The sequence below is a fragment of the Trachemys scripta genome, chromosome 5 (assembly GCF_013100865.1).
Source record: "Trachemys scripta elegans isolate TJP31775 chromosome 5, CAS_Tse_1.0, whole genome shotgun sequence".
In the NCBI taxonomy this organism is placed as follows: Eukaryota; Metazoa; Chordata; order Testudines; family Emydidae; genus Trachemys; species Trachemys scripta.
In genome coordinates this window covers 65,371,571-65,390,130 of record NC_048302.1, presented here as the reverse complement: position 1 = coordinate 65,390,130, position 18,560 = coordinate 65,371,571, and the positions used below count along the sequence as shown (strand labels likewise).

The 18,560-nt window shown below is 40.5% G+C and overlaps 1 long non-coding RNA gene across 2 annotated transcripts in view; it reads left to right on the top strand.

The window, feature by feature from the left end:
* Positions 1-18,560, top strand: part of LOC117877882 — a 171,710-nt gene that overhangs the window by 113,002 nt on the left and 40,148 nt on the right. For both annotated transcript variants that reach the window (XR_004645839.1, XR_004645840.1), the window contains exon 4: positions 17,368-17,474. This is a non-coding gene — a long non-coding RNA (uncharacterized LOC117877882). The remainder of the gene's footprint in view (positions 1-17,367; positions 17,475-18,560) is intronic.

Here is an 18,560-nt window from a genome sequence, read left to right as displayed (position 1 = left end):
ATTTATTCTGTGTGAATCCTGGCTAGTTGGCCCTTTAAGGCAAGCTGGGCTCAGTCTGGCTCATGATCTAGCACAGGGGTCGGCAACCTTTCAGAAGTAGAGTGCTGAGTCTTCATTTATTCACTTTAATTTAAGGTTTTGTGTGCTAGTAATACATTTTAATGTTTTTAGAAGGTCTCTTTCTATAAGTCTATAATATATAACTAAACTATTGTTGTATGTAAAGTAAATAAGGTTTTTAAAATGTTTAAGAAGCTTCATTTAAAATTAAATTAAAATGCAGAGCCCCCCGGACCAGTGGGCAGACCCGGGCAGTGTGAGTGCCACTGAAAATCAGCTCGCATGCGGCCTTTGGCATGCGTGCTTTAGGTTGCCTACCCCTGATCTAGCAGCTACCTTGTCCTTGTCCTTGCCCTGCCCTTGATCTAGCCACCCAGGGGCAGTTAGTGATCTCAGCTGTATATAATGGAGTTAGAGTGACTGACCCCAGCTGCAGAGGACTACTTAAGTAGAACTGGGAACTTAGTCTAGGGGAGAGACTGTAGAGAAGACAGGACTCTGAGGGAGGAAGCAGGGTAGGCTCTTAGGTGAGGACCCCTGAGACAGGGTCTACAAAGATCAAGGAGACCCTTAAGGGAAGCTGCCAGGTTCCCCCGGGAAGGAAGACAATAATGGACTCCTGCTGGGGAAGGAGCAAGGTAACAGAAGCTCTGCAGGGGTCAGGAGAAGGGGCCAAGAAGCAGAGGACTTTAGGGGAGCCCAAGAAGAGCAGAACTATTAGTTTAGGTGTTTGATTTGGACTTTCAGTTGGACCTTTTGTTACCCCAGAAAGGCACTGAACTTTGTGTCTTGGCTGGAGGGCCGAGCCACAGAAGGCCTGGTGAGAGGCAGATGGCCAGTACGAGGCACTGGAGATGAGGACCCCTTGCAGCATCATACCCCAACACAAGGGGGCACTATAAATGGTGTGTTCCCTACCATTACTGTGTAAATTTTCTTGAATGTTTTTAAAAACTCAAGTCAAACTCTCAACTAAACAGACATTTCCCCACAGGTCATGGAATCATTTCAGTCTGCCAAGCCTAGAGCCAAATAAAACAGGAAATTGGAAAGACAAATAAAAGAAGCCCTATTTATGACAAATAAACTCTCCACTGAACAACGCCCCTCCTCCCCCACAGTGTTCCACTTGCAAACACAAAGTGGCTGACCACAATGAGAATTTTTTAAAAATAAAGTCTATAAAGATGATTTAGTTGGGGATGGGATGGGATGATTTAGTTGGGGGTTGGTCCTGCTTTGATCAGGGGGTTGGACTTGATGACCCATTAACTGTTGGCTGCCCCACCCTAGCTGAGGGCCAGGGCTCACAGACTCAGTTGGTGCCCGGCCTGGACTACTGGGAGCGAGGGGGAGGAGCAGGGACACATCATGCTCAGACAAGGAGGTGGAGGTGAGCGGGGCGGGGAACTGCCCGTGGGTGCAGAGCACCCACCAATTTTTCCCCATGGGTGCTCTGGGGCTGGAGTCGGCGCCTTTGACACTGATCCTTCCCAAAGTCCTCAGGCTGGTTTTGTATATCATGGTAGGGTCACAGTACATGCCTTGCAGCATCCTTGTGAGCAGGTCAGCCCCCAAATGCTAAGGCTGGATCTAATCAGAGAGATATTACAAGGCTTAATGAGAGGTCAGACCCTTTCATAGAATCATAGAATATCAAGGTTGGAAGAGACCTTAGGAGGTCGTCTAGTCCAACCCCCTGCTCAAAGCAGTACCAACCCCAACTAAATCATCCCAGCCAGGGCTTTGTCAAGCCTGACCTTAAAAACCTCTAAGGATGGAGATTCCATCACCACCTTAGGTAACCCTCCTAGTGAAATAGTTTTTCCTAATATCCAACCTAGACCTCCCCCACTGCAACTTGAGACCATTGCTCCTTGTTCTGTCATCTGCCACCACTGAGAACAGCCGAGCTCCATCCTCTTTGGAACCCCCCTTCAGGTAGTTGAAGGCTGCTATCAAATCCCCCCTCACTCTTCTCTTCTGCAGACTAAATAACCCCAGTTCCCTCAGCCTCTCCTCATAAGTCATGTGCTCCAGCCCCCTAATCATTTTTGTTGTCCTCTGCTGGACTCTCTCCAATTTGTTCACATTCTTTCTGTAGTGGGGGGCCCAAAACTGGACGCAATACTCCAGATGTGGCCTCACCAATGCCAAATAGAAGGGAATAATCACTTCCCTCGATCTGCTGGCAGTGCTTCTACTAATGCAGCCCAATATGCCATTAGTCTTCTTGGCAACAAGGGCACACTGTCACATTCCTGTCAATCAATGACAAATGGCCTTTGACTTAAATATGAACAGGCCAGAGCCCAAGATTATGGCCGAATCCAACAATGTACTAAGCATCCTCCACTTTAATTACTTCAATGGAAGATGAAAGCACTTCGCACCTCAGAGAAGGTTTTCATCACTTTGCTGGATTGAGCATAAAGTATTTGTGCAATGCTTGGAACAGAAAAGGGGCCATATAAATGCAAAGCTGAAATTCTTATCAGCCTGGCTATTTATTGAAGAGCTTTTTAAAAAAAATTGAACTGCTCTGGAAATGCCAATCAAATGTTCATAGATCTGTAGACATTAGAATGGATTCTAACTTTTCCAGTTCAGCTTACTAGTTATTAACTGGCATGACTGGCAGGTCAGTTGTATTTCTTCATGGTAAAACAATGTGTTTACTTTGAGCAACTTGCCTGAGCACAAGTTTCCTCTGCAAAGCTACAGCTGGGATGACAAATGGGATTTAGCAAATAAAGTTTTCTGTTGGGTCCCTTTTTCCGTTTCTGTGGTTTTTGTACAGATGTTTGGAATTTGATTTTTCTCACAAATGCTGTGAACTGAAAACAACACTTTTCATCTAGGAAAAATTCAGAAATACTCTACTAGTCTGAACACTGAAGTGTATAAATATGATCTGATGTGCAGGGAAAACACAACTGGCAAATGATCCGTCCTTAGAAAGTAGGCAAATATAATTATAAGTAAATACATAGAATATTAAAGTTAGGAATATGCATATATAAAACATTTACTATGTTTATTGTATTACACCAATGCTTTGGCAGTAAAAAGGGAGCTGAAGGAAAATTTGGTTTTGAACTGATGGTTAATGGAAAACAAACTTTTTACTTCAGCTCTTGTTAAGGGCTAAATACGCTGGCCTGCTAAGCAGGGCAGGACGAGGCAAAGCAGAATTCCTCAGATGGACCTTTTCTCAATGGTATGAGCTAGAGCTCCTCCTCCACAGCTCTACCTTTATGTTGGGACTTGGCAGTATGTCATCCACTGTCTGCCTACCAATCCCCTCCACTATGTCCAATTTTGCCTGTCCAATATCCTTGCGCACTCTTATTGATGCTGATGCATGAAGAAATAGAATTCAGTTCTCAGTCTGTTAATTGAATTATAATTCAACAACAAATGAAGTTTGGTATATGTAATTTGACTGTGACAGTATCTGCTGTAGACATTATCTGACCTGAATTTTTGCTGGAGAGTTTGGAATCTGATAACAGCAACAAATGGAAGTTGCTGAACAATATGCAAAATTATTTGGTCCTTCAATACCACACTTATTTCCTCAGCTAAACACCTCTCTTTATAAACACTGTCCTATCTATTAACACTCAGGTATCTTATTTACAACCAACCTAAGCCATATCAAGGCTTAAGGAGGTACTTTAGGAGCTCACTTTGCATCGAGCACCATCAGAACTGCGTAGATGCAATTCTTTTGGACATTTTAATGGGAAATAAAACTGATAAAGAACAGAAACCCCCTTCTTAGCTTCATTTATCTAAGCAAAGTGCAGTTTCTTTGATGCTCTGGGGCCCTAAAGGCACTTAAGAAATAAATGTACTTGGTATCATTTGAGAAGCAGGATTATCCACCATCCTGCATTTCATCCAATTATCCTAAGAGTATTATGTGGAATAGCAGCCCTATCATAAACACATACTTTACAATTCTCCTCAGAACTCCAGAAATCTGTAACTTGCCAGTATAACTCAATCCCATGCTTTGTTAGGCTGATATCCCAAGTAAAAGTAGCTCTCTTTCCCAGTTCTCTTAATTAGGGGTTTTAAAAGTTTCTTCCTGCATGTAAAATGCTATATATTGATTTTTATATTCATAACATCTAGCCTGAGTTATTTGTAGTAGCCCCTATTAACTTTGGCTTGCTCCCCACTTAAATTACTGAAAATAATGTGTACCTCAGAAACCAACCAAACAAAAAACCCATATAAAAGTCTTGGAAGCGATGCGATGTGTGTTCAACTTCCAATTGCTTTGCTTTTTTGTTGTTTCCTTTTTTTACCCTCCCTTGTTTTGTGGGTTGTCTATTTTTGGCACTGATCCTGATCTGAGGATCACATGGGTAGAACCCTATACCCATATAGAGCTCCACTGGAATCCTTGGTGCTCTGGGTGGGCTGAGGGTTTCACCAACATAGTACAGGATTGGGGCCTTAGATGGTAAGCTCTTTGGGGCAGAATGCATGCCTTCATATCTCTGCAAAGTGCCTAAGACACCATATATAAATAATAGTAAAATATTTCAAATTTATCTTGTATATAAAAATAAAGCTGTCTACTGATTTTTTTATTATTATTATTTTGCAGAAAACATTGCATCCAGTCAGCTCCACTGCTTTAATGTACAAAAAGTTTTGAGTAGTGGGTCCCTGTCATTCTGGAGCAACTTCAGTATAAAGCAGCAATAGACAAATGGGAATAAAAACCAGTGGTGAGATATGTAAATATGTATGTAGCCTGGAGGAATGAATGCTGTCCTGAGTTCTAATCCTGGAAATCTAATCCAAGAAATAAACTGTGGAACCTATGGAAAAATAGTTGAGGTACTTTTGTTCAGTGGACATGGCAATGGAGAGAGAACAGAGAGAGCCTTCTTCTGTCCTTGTTCAGCGACTCTCCCACATCCAAGGACTCCATGAGACTGCTGCCAATAGAGATGCTAGACTCCCCAAAGTGGGGGGGAAGGAACCATGACCCCCTCCTTCCACTGGCATTTGCTCTGTCCAAGGTATGGGGGAATAAATACTGCATCCTTACAAAGCCTGGCAGGATGGCCATGCCTCTGGAGCTGCAGCAGATATGTACAATAGCTTGGGATGTCCTCACGGCACAGTGTGCCTCTGTGCTGCCCCCCACACAGGGTACACCCTTAAAGGCCCAAGCTCGTCCTCAACAAATAGCTTCACAGTTTCTTACCTGAAAGTTTCATATATCGAATGCTGATTATTTCTTGGGGCTGTCTTAGCCAGGTGAGCCATCACCTGGTCTTTTAGATGAACTAGCTGCATGCTGCTTTTTTTTTAATATAAGCTTTTGTTTTCCTAAGGTTCCCCACAGTAGTTTTAGACAGGCCAGCACCATATACTTCCTCATCCAGAATTTCCATCTTCAGAATCAGATTCAGGTTCAAGAAGGTATTTGGGGCTGAATTATCACCAAGATTGTTGTTGTTGTTGTTCTACTGGTAACCCCAGTGCTCCAGGACCTACACCACAACATCAGAGATTTCTTGGCCTTTTTAAAGAGTCATGCCATTTTAAGTCATGCATAAAAATTAAAATCCAGTTAAAGAACCTGCTGATTTAATAGGGCCAACTCTGGGTCTCCTCTAACTTATAGCATGCTTTGGGATATCTGCCTAAGGTACACTAACATTACACAAATGATTATTTCATTCAAGATCAATCAGTTTAAATTTCACATAACTGACATCATTGGCTTGGAAGTGATGTTTGGATGAGACCTTTAACTGGAATGAGACCTTTTTGAGGGGAGAGGATAAGGAACACAGGAAAATGTTTAGACTGTTGTATAGATCTGGTGCGCAGGTTGCTGAGATAAGCAAGTGATGCCCGCTGCCTGCACCCTTTGTTGCACCTATTTTCCCAGACCACACATATGGGATATGAAAATGAAAGTATTGATGCAACCATTGATCTTTACATGGAAAAAAAAGTGTTTTCTTCTGCCTTACTGACACAGATAGATGAAAACCAATAAACACTCTCTACCCTGCTCCCCCTACACTTTTTTTTTTTAAAAAGAAAAAATTACTTGAGAGCATATTTATCAAAGAATCACCAGTTGTCTTTCTGTTTGAACCCTAAATGACCTACTGGGCTGGAGCAGCAGTGATGGATGAAGTGATGTGTGTGTATGTGTGTGTACGTAGGTATATGTATAAGCAGGTGTTTTAAAATTAAAGTGCTTTAGAATTCTTCTAGACAAAAGTCATTATTGTGAGTAAATCCTAATTTTTTTTTCTGAAGCTTTAGTCTCCATGTTTTCCAAAACCCATATCTCCCCTGATATTTTTATATTAGATTATTTCAGTTTTATGACTCCTTGATTTTTGTGAATGTCCCTGGTGTCCTAGAACATTTGTAAAAATTGAGGTAAACGTGGAATTTCCATCCCAGTTTTGCAGGCCAAAAAGTTTTGAATAGTTAAGACAAACATACAGATTTTAAAGTTATCTGAACAGGACCAAGACACTAATGCTTGATAGATGGCCAGTCACTGAAGTAGGTATAAAGACAACTCACATAGTTTCCAGCCTCCAAATCAATGCGATTTCAATATAGTGTCACAAGGGGGAGCCATTGTCAATGCTATCACCCTGAGCTCATTAAATGTAATTGTTTACAGAGCTACACTACTCCCTTTGTGAGAGAAGTCAAAGCTCTTATCTACTTGTGCTGATAGGGATTAGGGACAGGTTTTTCTAGAAAATTTTACAAGACTAGCTAGTGTTGCAGTCAGGACTTAGCCTCTGTAAAGTGAAATAAAAGAAAATCCAACAAAGGTTGGAGAATGTGCCCAGTAGCACCAGAAATTTGTATCTAACGCAGAGAAAAAAGATTCAGTGATGAAAGACTTTAACCCTTAAATTCCTCTAACTCACTTTCCCCACATTGCTTAATGCTGATGAAGATCCTTACTTAACTCCCCTTTGACACAGAACGTAGCTGTGGAAGTGAGGTTTTTGGTCGTCAAATCTAGACAGGGAATTGCATTGCCAATTAGTGTGCCTGGCTGGTCCTCTACACAGTTCTACCAAATTAATTCCTCCTTGGCACTCAACTAGTGACAGACTTTTGAAGCTATAGTCAATCTTCAAAGGAAATTATCTGCTCTTTATAATGTGTCTAAATGTATGCAGAGGGGTCACAAACACGTGTGAACACACAGACAGAGCCAAACTCTGCCCTGGTTAAATCTATTGCCTTCAGTAGTATTCCATCAGCATTTGATTTGGCCCAGTGTCTCTATCTTGATTGAATTTCATGAACATTTATTATAACTGACCAGGCATGAAGACACATAGTACACTGCTTCATCCTTTTCTATCAGGCTGTTTAATCTGTATCCTCAGGCAATATGTCTTCCTCTTTCGCAGAAAGAATGATAAAATGAGAACAAATATCCCATCATATGGGCACCATCTCTCCCTCAGTCAGAGAAAAGAGTTCCTACTTCCTTGCCTAGTGCAAACAGCCTGATTCTTTAAACATCCAGGATCCAGAATCATGTGTCTAGAGTTAGACTAATGTCATTCCAAGGAAGTAAAACCATCCTTTGTAATCTGCACTGGCTTTCAGGCCCATTCAGAACTGGCTTTACTTTTTTCAAAACTTTCTATTAGCTTCTTTTGCCCAGCTTCTGTCTCTCTCAGGTCCATCTGCTCCCCTCCCATTCACTTTGCTTTTCTGTGCCACTTCCTCATGACTCCTGAGAGGTACAGGTGGCTGGGCTGAGGGTCACACTTTCACTTCTGTTTCTGTATTCTTTAGAACTGTTTCACTTTCTTCTAGCATCCCAATAAGTCACTTCCTCCTTCTAAAATTCTCCGTAGAAGCTTCTTCTTTCATTTGATTTAGTTTGAGACTAAATCTCATAGTATAGCACTTCATATTTTATGAAGGAAATTCAAAATCAATGGCATTGTATCATGGTCTTACAGAGCACATTGTTCAAGTTCTCTGCCTAGCACTTCTGATACTGTAATGATGTAGAGAACAATCTAATTGCTACCTCTCCCCCTGCATATTATTTTTTTGTTTGACATAGTTCTTTGCCATTGTTATATAACACTTTTCTGCCTGCCTCTCTTCCTTCTTACAATGGGGTGGTGTTTTGGATTTGGCCCTGGAAGTGATCCTGAATTAGGAAATGAATCAACAGGCGGGCAGCGATCGATCCAGCGGGGGGCTATTTATCGCATCTAGTAGATGTGATAAATTGACCACTGAGTGCTCTCCCATCGACTCCGGTACTCCACCAGAATGAGAAGCACAAGTGGAGTCAACAGGAGAGCATTAGCTATCGACTTACCGCAGTGAAGACACTGAAGTAAGTAGATCTAAGTGCACTGACTTCAGCTACTCTATTCACGTAGCTGAAGTTGCGTATCTTAGATCGATCCCGCGCATAGACAAGCCCTATATGAGCTATTTCAGCATACACCATGTCACGCTGCTAAGTAAGATGGTTGGAGTCCATCATATGCACGGCCTGTAAAAAGGCCACAATTGAAGGAAAACTCCCCTTGTCAGTCTGTCAGAGTATGGGTGTGAGCAGGTACCTTTCCCAACCTGCTCTGAAACAAAGTCAGCGTTAGCCTTTTTTTCTTGAAAAATTCCCATTCTTGGTAGCCGATGGTGGGAACACTTATTAGGAGAGCCAGAAGCATCTGAAGCTCTGTGTTGTCCTATCCTGCAAACCTCGACCACATAGGAATAAGAGTGCTGGAGCTGCTAGCATGTTGTCTACAGTAGCACTTCCCCATTGATACCAAAATGGAACTGCACCAATGGTAGCATCAGGGAAATTGTAAGGGGAAAAGGGTCATGTAGACAAAGCCACCATGTAAGGTCAAGCTTCATCCCCTTGCTGAGATTTGCCTTTATTAGCAAAGTGATTGATAACAAAATTCAGTTCAAGTCTTCTCAGGCTTTGCTGCTCTTAGAGTTACTACATCAGGTCTACTCAGCCCACACCCTGACCTACATCCTTTATCTCTAGAGAACCACTTCCACCTCCATTTGTCTGGGTGAGATAATGAACCACCACTTTCACTTAACCCTCTCCCAGCAGGATAAACTGTGGCTAACAAGGGGGTGCATTTTTAGGAAAATGCTGCCAAGCTGTTACAATCCATTTGTTCACATTAAAGGTGTGATGCAAAACTCATCTGTTGACTTTGGGCTTTGTCTACACTGGAAAGTTTTACCAGTAATACAGGTTTAGTTATACTGGTATTACCCACAGCTTCTGGTACACACTCTGTGATGACTGTGTGTGCCTTCCTGCTTATTGCTTCCTGTTCCTGCTTGTTCCTGGTTCCTGCTGCCTAAACTCAGTGTTCCCTTGTGTGTGTGTGTGTGTGTGTGTGTGTGTAGTGTTGGGTACGTGAAGTTACTCAGGGCCTGCTGCTACATATCTGCCATTTGGACTGTTATATTTTGTTCAGACTGTTGCTGACTTAACTGGTTCATGGTTATTATATGTGTTGATTGACCATCCACTTGTGTGCCCTGCTTCGAATTCCTTGTGTTTTGGATTGCTGTTCTGGGGTGCATCATAGCATAACACATGCACATTCCAGCACGAGTGTCTTTTTCTGGTTTAGCTTAAACTTCTTCCCAAGTGAGATAAGATAAACCAAAAAAAGGCACTCTTTTCCTGGAGCTAGGGTGTCCACATGGGGAATTATACCAGTATAGGTATCTCTGTTAAATGGAAAGGATTATGGGAGACAATTTGATTGGGGGTAGACAGTGATTTCGAATTCCTCTTTATGTATGCTGGTTGCTGTAATACTCCAGTTGTTGTGATTAGGTTGATGAGATTTTAGAAGTGCATACAGTAATTAAAACATATTGGTTGGGGACTGAGTGTTGGAACTTGTTACTAAGTGTATTTTTTTTAATTAAATGGGCTCAGAGGCTTGTATAATATGCCCATGTCTTCTAAATGAAGATATAATAATAATAATATTACTAGTAATGTATGGCCAGATTCTCAGCTGGTGTAAATTAGCATAGCTTCAGTCACAGGTGCTTTACTGATTTACACCCCCTGAGACTCATAATATGCAAACATAATTTTTAAACTAACTTCTGGCTTCCATTTGGGAACCCAGGTGAAGACAGAGAACGTTGGAATGGTGTGGGAGTAGCAATGAGACACCATATGGGCCCTCATTAGCCTGGTGTCATGGATTTTGAATGACTTTCTTACATTTTTGTCATGTGCCACTTGATATAGCTGTTGAGAGGTGTGAGCCCTAGACTCTCTTAAATTACATCAGCAAGCAATTTCCATAATTCCACAACTTTTATTAATCTTTTTCTGCTCTGGAAGGAATTGCATTTGTGTATAATGTATTCTGGGTTTAGCACCAAATTGAGATCTCAGATTGTGATTCATCATAATGACATTTTAGCTTTATAAAAGAGGGCTGTCCACCAGGGTCCATGATACATAAATAGCACTGGAAGCTTACCAGATTTGTAGGAATGATACATCAAAGAAAGGAGGTGAGTGATGCTTTACATATTAAGTCAGTTCCAAGCAGCATGTATTTCACCCAAGTCCCAATCAAAATTCTTTAGAATCAATTGTTGTAGAATGACTGCCAGGAAGTAATAGATCTCTGACATTTGGGAACTGTTCATAAATCAGATGCTACCCAAGTTGGTGACTCTTTCAAGTAGATGATTTACCCTTTATGAGATGATAAATCTGAGGGCTCAGAAAACAGTCTTGAGTGATTTTTAATTTTGATTGGTTAGCAATCAAATTAAATGAGGTATAATCTGCTACTAAGAAGTAGAATTTATATCTGGCTTAGTATCCCAACCTGACTGAACTCCAAATCAAATGTATGCTGTTCTTGAATTTTGCTAACACAACTGGTAGGGAATTATTATTTCCTTTTTAACCCCTTAAACAACAATAAGTTTAGTGAGGGGAACCTCCGCCCCCCCCCCCACACTAATGCAGCATTGAAGCTAAGATTCTACATTCATACATATCAGGGAATTCATTATCACAGTTGCTACAGCAACTGTAACTTGGACACATAGCATATATAGAAAGGCACAGCATGTACAGTAGCACAAAGTACTGCAATGTGGGGTAGAGATTTGGAGTTAAGAGCTCCTGAAGTCTAATTCATTTTCTGTGTATGAATTACTATGGACTTGATCGTTCATCATTGAAGGCAATGGGAATTTTGCCATTGGATTGTATGGGAGCAGGATCAGACCTTTTACGACTTTGAGCAAATCACTTATGACTTAATTCTGCAAAGATTTATGCATGTGTTTATCTTTAAGCATATGAGTTTTCCCATTGGCTCCAGTGGGACTGCTCCAGTGTTTAAAGCTAAGCACATGCAGAAATCTTGTAGGTTCAAGGCCATAACCTGTATGTAGCTCAGTTTTCTTATCTGTATAATGGAAACAATTATACTTGCTTACCTTAGGGAAATTGTGAGGCTTAAAGGGTTTAGAGGAGGTAAAGTGCTAAGTATTCTTACTGTTACATATGTGTATGAGAACTGAACTATGGTTGTATGAGATCCATAACCTTGAATTTCCTCACATTTTGTGCATATAAAATTTTAGTTGTAATATGACTCTTTCCATGTAAATATATAAAAATATTCCTTGAGGCTGAACCTGTCTGACAAAAGGCATTACAAAGTCCTTTAAAATAACTAGACCATTAAGTGACAATGTTTTACAGGTAATTGTAGGAAGAACTCTTAGGGATGTAAAAAATCCAGGCTGGCTTTGCTTTAAACAGGAATACCTCAAAACTCAGGTGCTACATTTGATTTCTTATCAATTTAGCCCTTATTTTACTTACTAGTTTGCATTTTGATTTACATTTAAAAATCACAAGCTGTCCATGGAAACCTACCTATATCAGTGTGAATATTTAAATTGTACTTGCTAAGAGGTTTAGTTCTTGAGTGATAAATTGGTAGAGCCTAGGAACTGGCATGGAGCGTGGGCGGAAGGTTCACTTAGGCCTTGGTCTGGTTTCATTTCTCTGACAATGTGAAAGGTTAAACACTCCAGTAATGCAGCTGGGCAGCTGTGAAATACTTTAGTGTGTTGATTGGGCAATATCCCAGATAGAACAAACAGACAAGTACAGCAGTGGGTCTGCAGATTCACCACTTACTGCATTCCTTAGGCCAGTGCCGTAACAAGGGCGAGGTGAGTGAGGCACTTGCCTCGGGTGCACAAAGCTGAGGGGCGCAGAAAAAGACAAATTAAGTTTTTTAATTCTTATTATTTTATGAAAAATTATAATCACATAATATGCACATTGCGTCATGACAAATGTACAATGTAAATGGAAAATAAATAGAATACACCCTACAGTAATTATAAAGCATTGATTCTCAAACTGTGGGTCGCGACCTGGTTATGTGGGGGGTAGTGAGCCCCAACCCCGGCATGCGGCTGCAAGTTGCGAGCCCCAACCCCTGCGCTGGGCTGTGAGCCCGACCGTGACGCATGACTGCGAGCCCTGACCCCTGTGTGGAGCTGCGGGGCTATGAGCCCCAACCCAGGTGCGCGGTTGTGAGCTCCGACCCTGACCCCTGTGTGGAGCAGCGGGGCTACGAGCCCCGACCCCGACCCGTGGCTGTGAGCCCCGACCCTAGTGTGCAGCTGCGAGGCAAGCCCCAACCCCGACCCCTGAGCTGGGCTGCGAACCCCGACCCCCACAGTTCATGATGCACTATGATGCACACCTTATATGTATTAGTTGATTTTGTACGCGGATCTTATGTTTGAAATCAATAAATATTATATGATCATTATTATTCTTGTTATTTACGTATGTTTCTTTTTTTTTACAAAGTAACTACTATGAAATTATATGGAGGGGGGAGGGCACAATTTTATATTCTTGCCTCGGGTGCAACAATAGCTAGTTATGGCTCTGCCTTAGGCTAACCACTTTCTTGTCACATGACTTAAAAATGTAAAATTACAGAGAATCCACCATTTACTCTAGTTCAAACTAGCAAGTGACCTGTGTCCATGCTGCAGAGGAAGGTGGAAAACCCTAGGGTCTCTGCCAAGCTGACCTGGGAGAAAATTACTTTCTAGTCCCAAATATGGCCATCAGTTAAACCTTGAACATGTGGGCATCCCCACCAGCCAGACATTTGGGAAAGAATTCACTGTAGTATCTCTAAGCCTTTCCCATCTAGTGTTCGATCTCCAGCTGTTGGAGATATTTGCTACTAGCAGTTGCAGATGGGCCACATGTCATTGTAGGCAATCTCATCATACTATTGCCTCCATAAACTTATCAAGCTCAGTAAGCTTATCAAGCCTTTTTTTTTTTTTTTGCCTCCACTAGTCCCCTTGAAAGGCTGTTCCAGAATTTCACTCCTCTGATGGTTAGACACCTTAGCCTAATTTCAATGTTAGCAGACTTTCAGTCCAAATTATTTTTTTAAAAGATATTAATATTTCTTTATTTATGATATAAATAATCTCTACTAGCCATCTGCCTAGCCTTTATTATTTGGCGGTTTTCCATAAGTGTCATGATAGAAGTCAATCTTGAAGGGATTTGAATGACAGGAGAATGATTATATGGAGAAGGGCATTCCTTGCATAAGGGGCGGCATGAAAAAAAGGCATGTGTAAGGGAAGTGGGGAAACAGGTGACAGAGATTGGCATTATTGGCAAAGCAGAGGAGACTGGGAGGGCAAAGACATGATAAGATACAAAAGTGAATAGGAAGGGAGCAATGATGAGTAGCCTTAACGCTGCAACCATTTTCTGTAACATCAGATGTTCCTTGCATATGTTAACACATCAGAGTGTTGCTGAAACTAAGAAAGTTGTTGATTAATATCCAAAACAACAAGGGATGTGACAGGCTCCTAGGAAAACATATTAGTATACATGAAAGGCAGAATCTAGAGCCAGTTACTTATACTTGATTAGTCAAAAAGCAGATATTTTTACATCCTATTGGATTTTTTCCCCCACTCCTTGAACTCAGACAAGAATGCCATAAAATGGATATAAAAATTGCACATAGTCAAGATAAACAAAATTCTGTTCAATTAGAGGGAGGAAAAGAAATAGGGTTGCATAGGAGAACAAGTTTAAGAATGAACCATCTTTTTAAAGCATCTTATTTTTTAACCTACTTTTTTATGGAAAAATCTTAACATTTGATAACTTTCCCCATAAAATATAAATCTGTATAATTTTGTTCCATACTCCTCCACACCATCTCAAGAAATTGGCCAACTGACATGATAAGCAGAGGAAGTAATGATGAAGTGCTGAGATTGCTGAATTTTCCACACTATTTCTTTATAATATGTATGCACAAATATAGGCAGACCAAGACTAGAGCCACTTCCTGTGGTTGTCTGTTGGGCTGACTGTTTTTCTTTTTCTTTTTTTTTAAATGCATGTCAGGGAAATGAGACTGTAGTTCTGGAAAATAAACCACACACATGGCAAAAAAAAAAAAAAGTGGTGAAGTTTACATTCAGCTGCATATACTTTTAGTTGGCTTTCATGACAGTCATGAATGTACGTCTGAGGGCAGAATTTAATAGTGTTTGCCAGTGATTGTTGCTACAATTGATTTGGCTTAAGCTATCACAGAGATATGAAAATTTTACACATTGTGTTTATATCAGTAGGCCAGATTCTGCCACTCCTACTGATGTTGAGTTGTACGTTATTCCAAGATGACAGAATCTAGCCGTATGGTTGTTCATCTTTCCATGATAGAGAGGAATGATTTAGGTCATGCAGCTGCAGAACTTCACCAAGCACTGAAATTGTCCAGCAATTTTGTTTGCCATGGGATATTTAACTTGATTAGCACTACAGTATTTAATTCAGCTCTAATTAAAACTGCAACTTGTTCACACTGTCACACAATTTACAAGACAAATTGCTATGTGCATCCTAGTCATTTAGATAATGTCTTTCTGCATTCCTTGAAATAGTTTTATGTTCATTGCAAAATCCCTATCACGGTGCAAGCAATGAAGATTTTTAGGTGGTTTAATATTTCATCTGGATAATTTTACCTTTTGGTAAAGGAATCAATTAAGTTATGGACAATCAATGGCAAATCTATTTTTTTAAACTAAAACCAACATATAAACCTTATCTAGGAGAATTCAGAAACAAAATAATCCCATGCTATGTAGATACAATTGGATTTAGTAACACTCTCTTCCAGTGTATTCTTGATAGTTTATTTGCAGGAGCCATTCCACTGTTACTCACCCCTTCTAACTTTTACAACAACAACAAAAATCAATTTGGTCAGAAATGGTGCTTAAATTCTATGATGATAGATGCGTTAGAAATATCTTACATAGAAATGACTCATGCTTAACCTTAGCCTAAAGGTGATACTTGTTTGAGGGAAAGCGTGAACTAAATCAAGCAGATTGTTTTTCTTGTTTGTTTTTTGTTTTTGTTTATTTTAATTTCTGGTTGTTTTTTTTTAAATGAGAAACTGAAATGGGATTTTTTTTTCCATTTTTCCATAAAAAAGCTAGAAATTTCAGTTAGAATTTTTTGGGAAAAAAATTCATTTGTTTTGACAATTTTCACAGAAAATACCATGTTTTTGCCCAGCTCTACTAATGACCACACCACAGGATTTACATCCGATCTATTTTAGCCTAGTGTTCAAGGTTGAATGAGGGCTAAGGGTCACACTCAACAACTTCAAAAATTTTTAAGCTGTTGTTATACAATTTTGACCCCAAGGTAGCTGAAATCTTGCAAGATCAGTGATGATCTAGGGGATGGTAAGTTACTGCACCTGTTTGTAACATGCGTTTTACTTCCCCTTCAGGCCTGGTCAGCTCTGCTGGCCAGTGTGATGCGGACAGGCTCTAGGCTTTCCCCTCTCCCAGCCCAGATGCTAGGCAGACCCTGCTCTGTTTCCCTCTCCCCACAACCAGGCAAGTCCTGGGAAGCTGCACATGAGGGTGGCAATTGCCTTGTGTCCCCTTACTTCCCTGTGCAGCCATGTGAGACTACATGTGAGTTAGTCTGGCTCACTGGGGTAGGCAGTGTTACAGAGGTAAATAATTTCAGTAGTGGAACTTGGTGTTAATACTTTTGTCACATAGCTTCATCCTAATTATACATTAAGTTATACGTTAATTATATATTAAGTTGCTATTTGTTAACTGTTGTGATATTAACTTCAAAATTATGATAACATGGGTGATTATGAAGCTCTGAGGTAGCATAACTTAAATAAAAATGATGGGTTTATGACAATGTGAGTGATTTGTAGTAAAATCCTGAGAACTTTGTGGGTGGATGTATCAGAGGGGTAGCCGTGTTTCTGTTAGTCTCAAAGGTGCCACAGGACCCTCTGTTGCTTTTTGTGGGTGGATGTGAATGAGTGAAACTTTCCATTTCCCTTGTAGTGGTGATCTCCATTGTTTTTCATCCTACAGCAGTGGTTCCCAAACTGGGGTTTCGCAAAATGTTACAGGGGGTTCTTGGGGGGGAAAATTCCCTAATGGTGGACAGAGCTGTCCCTAGGGACCCCAGGCAGCACGGGGCCAGCAGTCTGATGCCCCTGGACTTCCAAGAGCTAAGCAGATCAAAGCAAGCATATCTATCACACTGAGGAGATTTAAACTTCAAGACTCTTTATAAGAAATGGAAAGGGAGGTGGACATTTTTTGCTGTTTTTAAAATTAAATAGGCAGCTAGCATTGTTTTTAAAATTATTATGAAGAACAAGTTTAAGCTTTGTTTGTTTGCCTGGACTGCCCAAGACCTGAATGCTCATGTAAGAGGAACTCTTTGAGTTGGCTTCTTAAATACCTTCATGCTGTTTCACATCTGATACTCCTTGATGAAACATAGGAGTCTTGTCTTATAACAGGCTTATTCAAAGTAATACAAGCTAAGAAAGTGACATATTGGAAGAGTGTTGCCATTTTCATAATGTAATAAATACTTTGATGATTATTAATAAATGGTGTGTAATAAGCATGTCATAAAAACAAATTTTATATTTCCAAGATCACTGCTTTTATAATTTATACTCAGGTAAAGGAGAAAATCCCTGGAAATCATTTTTAGGAGGGGGTTCACGAGACTGGACATTTTAGTGAAAGGGATTCACAGGTTGTTAAAGTTTGGGAACCACTACACTACAGAATGCAGTGACATTCTCATGCTCCCATGGAAGGTGTTGTTTATTATTTGTATTGCAGTAACACCGAGCGGCTACTGTTGGTTCTGATGGACATTGATTTCTGCACAAGTTTTCAAGCCACCCTTTCCCTGCACACGAAGTTGAACACTGTCTTTTCATCTTCAGGTAATCTAATAATAGCATTATTGGAAGAAAAAATATGGTTTGCTCTTTCTCCTGTAGCCTTATATATAAGTCAACATTTTAAATCTGTGACCTGATGGGTGGCCCTCAAAAATATTTGAACTAATAAAGGACTGGATTTTGATCTCAATTATGCTATTGTAATTTTTTTAAAATCAATGGAGTTACTCTGCATTTACACCAGTGTATCTGAGATCAGAATCCAGCCCCTAAGCATACAAATGCAGTAATCTTATCAGTGTCACATATATGCATGCATATTTACAGAAATGCTTATTGTACCCAGCGTGAAATATGGGCCAGGAATTTAGGGCAAGAATCTTTCATCTGCATTCACATTGAGGTGGGCCTTATTTTAAGGGTGTGCCTACATATAGGGTGTGATTCCCAGCTCCAGGAGACACACTCTCATGAGCCATTGCCTGTGCTACCATGGTTACCCTACTACTTTTAGTGCGCTGGCTTGATAAGAGCTTGCACAAATATTTCTCCTCAAGCTAAGAATCACACACCTACCTCCAAGTGTAGATATACCTTAAGAATAGTCCCACTGAAGTGAATGCAACTACTTGATATGTGACTCAATAAAAGGCTGGTGTCAGGGTTCCCTCTCCACTCTGAACTCTGGGGTACAGGTATGGGGACCCGTATGAAAGACCCCCTAAGCTTATTTCTGTCAGCTTAGGTTAAAAACTTCCCCAAAGCACAAATCCTTTGCTTGTCCTAGGACAGTATTGCTGCCACCACCAAGTGATTTAGACAAAGATTCAGGAAAAGGACCACTTGGGGAGGATATTTTGGGGAAATAGGAACTCCAAGTCCCTTCAGCCCCTTTCCTGGGGAGGCTTGAGAATAATATACTAACCAATAGGTTAACAAAGTGAGCACAGACTAACCCCTTTGGTTTTTAGGACACTAAAAATCAATCTGGTTCTTAAAAGAAGACTTTATTATAAAGAAAGTAAAAGAATCACACCTACAAAATCAGGATGGACTGTAACTTTACAGAGTAATAAAAAGATTTAAAACACAGAGGATTCCCCTCTAGGCTCAACTTTAAAGTTACAA